General features: G+C 34.1%; 1 long non-coding RNA gene across 1 annotated transcript; it reads right to left on the bottom strand.

Moving 5' to 3' along the window:
• Positions 1-7,490: 7,490 nt before the first annotated feature.
• On the bottom strand, positions 7,491-8,410 carry LOC146914408 (uncharacterized). The gene is made up of 2 exons (XR_015014164.1): positions 8,196-8,410; positions 7,491-8,087 (listed from the first exon to the last, which is right to left on the bottom strand). It is a non-coding gene; the product is annotated as an uncharacterized LOC146914408 (long non-coding RNA).
• Positions 8,411-9,896: the final 1,486 nt, after the last annotated feature.

Below are 9,896 nucleotides of genomic sequence, written 5' to 3' on the forward strand. Positions count from 1 at the left end.
CTTGTTATAGGCTTCACATCCTATACGTGTCATGGCAGTCGAGGGGGAATATAAAACCGCATTACCAAGAATACGCTCTACGTATCGAGGTCTAAACATATCATGATCATGGCACGATTCTAAACCGGACGATTAGGGGAAACCTAAGATCGTCATCGGTATCATGTTCTTTACTTGCTCTATTCCATGCCTTATACTTGTCATATAGCATCTAATGCTCGCATTCTTAAACATAAAAGTACATGGAATCATTCTTGCTTGATCATGAACATAACATAATCTTAAGAAACATAATCATATTCACATCATGCATAAACGTATCTAAGTTCATTCATTAGGTTAGCGTTGAACAAAAAATCATTATCTTGATTCATTTTACGGAGAGCCCCAGGTGGAGTAACCCCGAGAACAATCTCATACATGACCGATGTACGTACATCGGACTCCCTCGGTGTCGTACGGGTCCCTTGCGGCTTGAACCGTCCCCCTTAGGTTGAGAACCTCCCGTATCCCCCTGGCGTGGATAACAAGAGACACGAGCACCTACGTCTTGTTACTCAGTGACATGTGGGTCCCTTACGGCTTGAACCATTCCCATCATGACAACCCCTTGTATCCTCCTAATGTGGATAACAAGAGACATGCCACATACACTTATTAGTCATGGTCTTGTCGTACGTATACTTAAACATATTCATACTTGCTTACTTATTACCTCGGACCCTTGAGTCGATCCGATTAGCGGTAATCTTAAACTTGTTCATTCCTAATCATGGTGGAGGGATTAACTAATCAAACCACACTTATCATGCTTTTAATCTTATTCTAAATCATGTGCGAAGATATATATACTTCGCGTCTTATCACTCTAGGGATACTTACTATCTAGCTAGTTCTCGACGACTATGTCGAGGCTCTAGTTTTCCCTTGCTTAAAGTATATCTTGCTACCCCACTCATGACATATTTCTCTCATATGCCATGCCTTACTAACATGCTTGATACTTGCTTCACATCAGAAGAATCATGTTTTCTTTGATCATCATTTAGGACCTTGGTTTGAGGGGTTTACATTTATCAAAGACTGCACAAAAGATCTGGAACGAAAATCACCGAATCTGCTTGAAACGAGCAAGCAGCACCAGATGGCACTACTTCCTCGCCTAGGCGAGTGAAGTTACTGGGGAGGCGAGCTTCTGCTCGCCATGGCGAGTAGGAGGCGAGCATAACCCCCTGTTCGGCCTTCTAGCTCGCCTAGTGAGCTATTTACTCGCCGTGGCGAGTTATGACAGTCCAGCACCCCTAAAAATGGCATTTTTGACCCAAAAACCTCAAACCAAGTGTCCCTAAGCATATTGGTACTTATTTGATCATAGAATACTTGTAAAACATTCATTTGGCAAGTATTAACATGTATAGCATGCATGGCATAAAAAGGGCAATTAACCATATACATAAAACCCTAGAATTTCATACTTTCTATACAAGACATAATCATAATCCCAAAGGGTGGGAAGTCAATCTATGGAACTCACCTAGCAATAATCTTGAAGCATCACTATGTGCCAAGCCCAATCATGCCAAAACTCTAGCTTTGCTCCACTTGCTTCCTTTGCTCAAACCATACATTCTTGTTATCTTTTCTTGCAATTCATAACATCATGACCTTGATAGTTCTTGAAGAAACCATACTTGAACTTACTAACCAACAAACCCTAATTCTTGCTTCTTAGCTCATAGTTGTTTCTTGCTTGTTTCACCAACCCCATGAAGCATAATCAACATAAGTTCCCAAACCAACAATCTAAAGCCTCAACTTCTTGATCAAGATCAAACCCTAGATTTTAGATCTCTTCTTGAAAGGAGAAAAGGAAGAATCAAAGAAGACTAAGCTTCCATAAGTTTGAGGATCATGAAGGAACAAGAAAATATGATTGGTATAGAAGGAGAATTAGAGAAGGATTGAAGAAAGAAAGAGAGGAAGGGCGTGAGAGAAGAGAGAAGGAGGAGAGAAATTGTTTTCCAACATTAAGGAGAGAGAAAGAGAATAGGAAATGAGATATTTTTGGGATAAAACCATTTAAATATCCTTTCCACGTGAAATTACCTTTTTGCCCTTGCCTTGAACGTGTTTAAAACGATACTGAAATTTCTTCCGTAAAAAGCTGACATGTCATAAAATATTTTTCCATTAACTTGCTTTCTGGAGTATTAATCCTCTGACACGATCGATTGGTAATATACCGATACTGTCAGGCGGGATATTACATTAAACTTGTGAAAATTTATATATAGAACAAAATACACAAGGAAACACACAAGTTGTATAAAATTATTTGCTTCATTAAAAACATTCCCAAGAAAAACCCAAAGTGAAAAAAACCTGGTAAAGTTAAAAAAAAGTGCAGAGTAAACCAGCAATGATTTCAACATAAAATCAACAAAATCTAAACCTAGATAAACCTAACATATTTCTTTGGAAATCATCCCTAACAACATCAAGAATACTATCCCACCAAGCAGAACTAGAAATAGATAAACCAATATTAGCAATTTTATCAACAGTTGCAATCTGTAACGATCCGATATTAGGATTTTATTTATTTAATTTCTTGATTTATTATTTAATTGCTTGGTGTGTTATATTTGTCGATTATGTTAATTTTAGAGATATTGGGGGTATTTTGGTAGAGTAATTTGGTAATCTTATGATGAATGGTATTTTAGTACTTTTGGGTATGGCGAGTTATTTAAGAAAGTGGTAGTAACTTGTAGTAATTAATAAAATAGTGGTGTGTGAGTAATAGTGGGGGAGTTTTAATGAAGTAATTGTGTTGGTGAAGTTGTTAATGAGGAGTAATGGAGTGAGAAATTATGTTTTGATTATTAACCTTGGGTATGAGATTGATTTGGAGAAAAACGGGTTTTGAGCTAAAAGTCGTTTTTAAGTGATTATGTGAAATAAACTACTTTGTGTTAAGTTGTGGGGAAATGTTTTGAGCTAGAGTTAATATTAAAAAGGTAGGGAATAAGTGGCTTAAATATTTGGGACGAAATCAGTGTAATTGGGATCGAAAACAGTTTTAAAAACGGAGATTTCTCGCGAAAACACTAAAAATCAAAATGGGCTGACCTGTTGCACTGGTACAACTGTGCGCTCTTATGGCACGGTCATGTGTGGTTGTTCTGCTAAACTCTTGACTTTTGTTAAAAAGCCAAGCACGTTCATGCCTCTGGGTGGCACGACTGTGTCTGACTCTCAAGTGTCTGAAAACCTATTTTCTTGACTCTAAAGTGTTCTCAAGGTGCATGGTTGGTTCCCAAACCTTAAACATGATTTGTAAGAGTTTAATAATGATGTATGAACATGATTAACTTTGTTGATAAGATTTATGTGAAAATAAACGAACTTTGCAAAATGTAACGACCCAAAAATTTGAGACATTATCTTCTGTAATTCTTTGCGAAAATGATGCATATTTTTTTTTTAAATAATAACAATAACTGAAAACTCCCTGGCTTCAAAATAAAAATAAATAAATAAGTTTCTCTTTGAACTCTCAAATTAGTTTCAAAATAGTAAATCAGTATTGTTTTACATCAAAATAAAAAAAAATCTTAAGATCAAGGCTATTGGCCTTTCGCTACCCAAAGACACACCCTAGCTGGTCAAAACTTTGGACGCTTGCGAGAACTCTCGCTAAGGCGCACCAAGGTCCACATCTCTCAAAGCTTCCAACTGTAAATCGATATCATTATCTAATTTTCAAATACGGAAAAAGGGTCGACTCCCAAACAACATCAAATATACAAGTTATACATATATTTAACATGTATTTAAAGGCACAAAAATAGTACAAAATTAATATAAAGTACACACAATGTCAACACCCAGAACACCAGTGGACTCGACAAATGCACGACACCCTACAGGTTGACCTATATGCGACACAAATGATCCGGATATCACCTCCCTCATAGGGCAACAAAAGTTCTTCGTAGATATTTGTGGGCTTCAACCAATTATGAACACTCCACCGTGGCTCCAACCAATTAGGGACACCACATACCCCACGGGTCCCAACCAATTATGGGCACCAAAAGAAAAAGAGTCTCAACCAATTATGAGCACTCAAAAGAAAACGACGAGTCCCAACCAACTATGGGCACTCAAGACTTCGGGTCCCAACCAATTATGGGCACCACACGACAATGAATGTATGCATGCGACACCTGGTTATTAACTCCACAAAATATGACTTACAATGAGTATCCGTCTAAATTAATCATTGTCTTAACCACCTGCTAGAGACACTGATTACACCGACACTAACTCCGACTACCAAAATATGCAAGACCCCAATTTAGGCATGACAAGAAGTTATACTCACAATCAAGCAATACCAAATTAAGTTCACATAGTATATACGCATGGCAAAATACACAAACATGTTCAAAACATCATCATTTTAACAAGTAGATACATATATAAAATAAAATAATAAAAATGGAGCGCCATTTCCCTTACCTTAGCAATATAGCAACTATTAAGATTTCTACTCGTGGTCTTTGCTCCACTGAATCTACACCTTCACAAAAAGTATTTACTAACTCAGTTTCCAACTCCTATTCCTATTACTCCTAAATCCTACTCAAGGCTCGGTTAAAATAAGATTCACCAATAACTCCTGCTTAATTATTTGGTTATTAAAATAGAACCTTTAGATTAGTAAACAAATATAAGCACCTGGTACAAGTATAGTTACTACATTATAAACGACTGGTAGGAATTAAATTCTAGAATCACTGCCACTAAAACTTTTTTTTTTTTTTTTAAATACTTTGAATAAAAGACTTCAATCATAATACTAGTAACACTCTCAATTATAATCAAAAAGTTTGACTCAAAATTTACTCAAAGGTTTCATTCATGTAGTCAAAACAAACACACCGTAGCGTACTCTAATATCATATCAGGTCCTATTATTTAAGAAGCATCAAACCTAACTTGTTTTAACTAAAAACCTTTGATCGACTAATCATTCCAATTTCTAACTCACTCAAGATTGCTAGAACATTGGACTAATTTTTTTTTTCTTCTCATGGCTAAACTCATAAAATATATCCCGTTTTAGAAAAAGAGAATTCCATAAAAAAGAGAATGGTTCAAGCAAAGTTTCAGTGCTAATTAAATATTTGAATAAAGCTTAGCAAAATAACACTGATTTCTTGAACCCTTTTTTTTTTCTTTCTCTTTTATCAATTAAAATTTCAAAACTACTATTTTGAATAATCGCAGGACCATAAATTTGAAATCATTATTTCATCTAAACCAAATTGATTTCTATAACAATAAATTGACAATGAGAAATATCACCAAAAATTGATATTAAGAAAATAATAATTATACGAGTAGAAATATTCTTACTTGAACTCTAATGGCTAATCTTTAATGTTGATCCTTTGTTTTCCTTTCATTCTCCTTCAAGTCTCTCTATATGTTTCTATCCCTCTCTCTCTCTAAATTTCTCTCTATTTTCTTTAAAGTGTAGAACCAGTAAAGTGGTGAATGAATGGAACAAAGGAGGTAACCGATTGTTATTAATAGTGAAATAACCCTCCCACTAACTCCGGCCCTTCCTAAAAGAGTGGCACTAGGCTTAAGGAGTGTGAAGTGAAATTGACCATGTAACTAGGAAATGAGGTTACATTGTTTTCTCTGTAAATACACGTCCCCATTTACTTTTCTACAATTATGGATCAATCAATATATTTGATTAGCTTAATAGTAACATGATATATAAAGATGAAGAGAGACTTGCTGCAAGTACACACACACATTAAAAAAAATGAAAGCCAAGCCTAGTCATGCTATGATACGGTTAACTACTAGCGGATAGGGTAATTGAATCAAGACCAAATCATTTCCCTTTAATAGGCATAATATTAAAAGGGTGCACAATTAAAATATTTAATTTAACCATAGAACAACAATATATCTTTTTTTGCTCAAAAAAAAATATATATCTTTTCAAACATTCATTTTGCCGAATCAATTTCGTTGTCCACTCCTTAACACTAGTCCTCCTAGTTAATTAATTAATTTAATAGTCATACTCATCATAGCATGGTAAGGAAACCATTTACTAATTAGTAGAAATAATTTGACTATTTAATTCGGAAAGACAAAAAAACATAGGATAAAACAATCACTTAATAAATTATAAACACAAAATATTTAATATCAAATTATAATAAAATAAATTAGAATTAAAATACATAAAATATCCGGATCTTACACAAAACCTAGGAAATGGACGGACTTTGATTGATGACAAATGATGCTATGCAAACTTGAGAATGATCATATGTTATTGATGGAATGATGGATGATGATTAATTGTTTATGAGATGTATTCTTGAAAAGTGGTTTAACTATCATACATGATTAATCGTCTTGAACAAGGTAATTGTACCAAATCAAGTGATTTGATTTATTTGATGAAGTATATATCGTTGAAGACCATTTATTGGTGATGATGATTTTGATGTTGAATATACATATATGAAATGAAGATGAAAGGTGATAATGTTGAATATTGACGATGAACATATATATGTATAAAGTGTTGATGATTGTTGATGAGTGTTGATGATTTGTGTTGTAGTGTATGAATATATGCTGTGTCGAGTCATATGTTCATACATACATGGTCAAGTCCAGTGTTGATGAAAAGTTTTGATGGAAAGTGTTGATGGTGGATCAATCGGTAACATAACTCCGACATCCAAACCGGTACCACATGCATGTAGAGTCGTGTCTAGAGCATTGCATGTATATGAGTCTATGTGAAATGTCTCATACTTGATCATGTGAACCATTTAGATGATGTAAATTATATGCATTAGATGAATTATATACATTGAGTGGGATATGTGTCTTATGTGAATATAAGCAGAGATGACTATATGGTTACATTTTTCTAAATGATGATGTTGGTGTAATTTGATGACTCAGGTAAATGGAGAATGATGTAGGAAACCCTTGTATGATTAATGTTGTTGATTTGTGAAAGTATGTATATGTGATATTTGAAATCCTATTATACGTAGTTTCTTAATGTTGAATATAAACTTATCCTCTAGTGGTTGTTTGGTTGACCGTCTCGCCATTGCAAAAAATGGTGTAGACGTGCAGGTAGGAGACGCTTGAGACGGTGTGAGTATCGAGGAGTATCTTAAGGCTTCCTCCTTTACCTTTGCTTATGGAGTCTAGATTAGGGCTCTGCCTTAGGACTTTTGTGTTTTGTCTTAATTATATTTTGTTGGATTTGATGGAGACTATGTTATCATATTTGATGTATCCGAGATTGAATTATGTTGTTGAGACTTTGATATGATTTTGGAGTTTGTTGATTATTCTGTTACATAGCTTTGATAAAAAAATGTATTTGCATATTTTGGAGTTTTATTGACGTGACACCTTGAGCATAATATGAATTATTGGTTGTATTTATATTAAATATTATTGGTGGGGTTCAAGGGTGTTACAAAATCCCTAAATTACACGCTTAGTGGTAACATAATTATGTTTTAACTTAACTATTCACTAATAGAAAAAGCAAAATTAGAGAGAGAAATTAGTGACGAAAAAAGTGAAATTCCTCAACAGTTTCCTCATCGCAAATCTCAATGACAGAATTAGAGTGGGATTTCATGTTTTCCATCGCTAAATTTCCCTCACTAATATTTGTTCTTTAATAGTGATTATTAATTAAATTAAAGATAAGGGACATGTTAACTTGTGCCCTAAGGGCACAAGTTAAGGATCTAAAAAAAGAAATAAAACATAAGTTTTGTATTGAAAAAATAAGTTTTTAAAATTTCAAAGCATTGAATGCACAATTTCCAAAAATTAGTTTCTACGATTGGCTTCTAAACTTGTGTCTTAAGGGCACAAGGTAACATTTCCCTAAAGATAAAAGTAGTGGCAACGTCTTCTAAAACTTTTACCAAAACACTTCGCAACCATAGGTATTGGTACTTCCACCTTTGGACAATCATCAACGGTAGCACAGGGAATCTTCGCTGCATTGTTAAATAATAAAAAAAATATGTTACTAAAAGGTGATAGATAAAGTATTATGCATAAGAAAATATTTAAAAAGTTGTAAATAGTGTGAAAAAAAATTGTACTTATTTGTGCTTCAACAAACAATAGATAAAGAAAGATGATCAAAGCATAAACAAATATTATTAGTTGAGCCATATTTTTCATCCTTTACATGAATTTTTTATCGTTTGATAAGTAAATATTAAAGCTATGTTAGCTTTACTTAAATACTCTTTAGCACTTAGGAGTTGTATGAAGTAATATATAAAATTTCAATTAATATTGTAATTAACTTTACGCAATACCCTTCTAGTCATTATTTTTTTTTATTAAATTTCATTATATATAATTTGTATTTATTTTTTGGCCTTTCGTTAAAGATGGTAATGAAAGATGAGAAACATAGATGTATAAAAAAAAAACATATTGAAGAGGTGATAACACATTTTTTATTAATTTAAAAAAAAAATTGGATGATATTCTTTTTACAACATTTTATATCAAAACAGTACTTGTTGATGAATAGGAGTGTCGACCAGAGGATGTGTGAAGCAGATGTTATATCTATTCGGTGTGGAGCACCCTATTCATAGACCCACGAGAGTACAAGATTGTTATACCCTTATGGTTCGATGGTCGAATGAACATTAGATCGTGTAGAGGGATCATATGTGCTCTGAATGTACTATTTGGTGCATCATGGCTCTTATATGATGCACGTGGTATATAACCGTCAATGAGTGACTTATAGAGACTATGTTGGAATATAGGACTTTGGGTTGGGTCTTACCCCACTCTAGAACAATACCCTCCACATCGTTGGATTGTTACTTGATTATTACTTTTTCCATCCTACGCGCGCTAAACCAGTGGCACAAGAAAGGGGAAGGAGAAATGGATGGGGTGTGTGTGTGTGTGGGTGTTGGGGGGGGGGGGGGGGGGGGGGGGTGAGTTAAGGTATGTTTCTAGTCTAGGGTGAAAGAGACGTTGATGGTCAACCTTGCACCCAAACATATCAACCTAACACCCAGACAAACCACACTTGTTTGCAATCCGTTGCCATCTCCATTGACGGTTCATACAATCCCTGAATTTCTAAAGTAACCTCTTTTTGTGAAAGGCCAGAGATGGAAACACATTATTGTAGAAGAAAGAGGAAGAGAGGAGGAGAGAGTGTGAGATGATGGTGTGAGATATGGTGAACATTTGGAGGCTATTTATAGGGGGAATGGTTGCATAGAGTGTATCTGCACCTAATGGAAAACTCTATAGTTAAGTTGCAAATTAAAAGGACTTGTTTGAAACGATTCAAAAACTAAAAGGACTTGTTTGAGACTTTTGAAACTTAAAGGACTTGTTTGGGACTTTTGAAACTTAAAGGACCACTATGGGAAAAACGAAAAACTTAAAGGACCTTTAGATACATTTGACCTTTTAAATAATATTTAACTTATGTCATTTTACTCTTTTAGTCTTCGGGGTTGTATTTAAACTTGGCATTGTGTCTCATTTACAATAAATCAATCATTTCAACAAGGGTCTTGCTTAGGGCACTTGTTAAGGATACAAAAATAAAAATAATTGGTGAATTTTAAGTAGAAAAAAGGCTTAATTACTCTTTTGGTCCCTTAATTTATTTTTTGGTTTCGTTTTGGTCTCTTAACTATTAAAAGTTTTGTTTCGGTCCCTTAATTTATTTTTGGGTTTTCTTTTGGTCCCTTAACTATTAAAAGTTTAATTTTGGTCCCTTAACTTATTTTTTGGTTTCATTTTGGTCTCTTAAC

Source organism: Medicago sativa, chromosome 6 (assembly GCF_051527215.1).
Source record: "Medicago sativa cultivar Bolivia chromosome 6, Bolivia_mono, whole genome shotgun sequence".
NCBI classification, from domain to species: domain Eukaryota; kingdom Viridiplantae; phylum Streptophyta; class Magnoliopsida; order Fabales; family Fabaceae; genus Medicago; species Medicago sativa.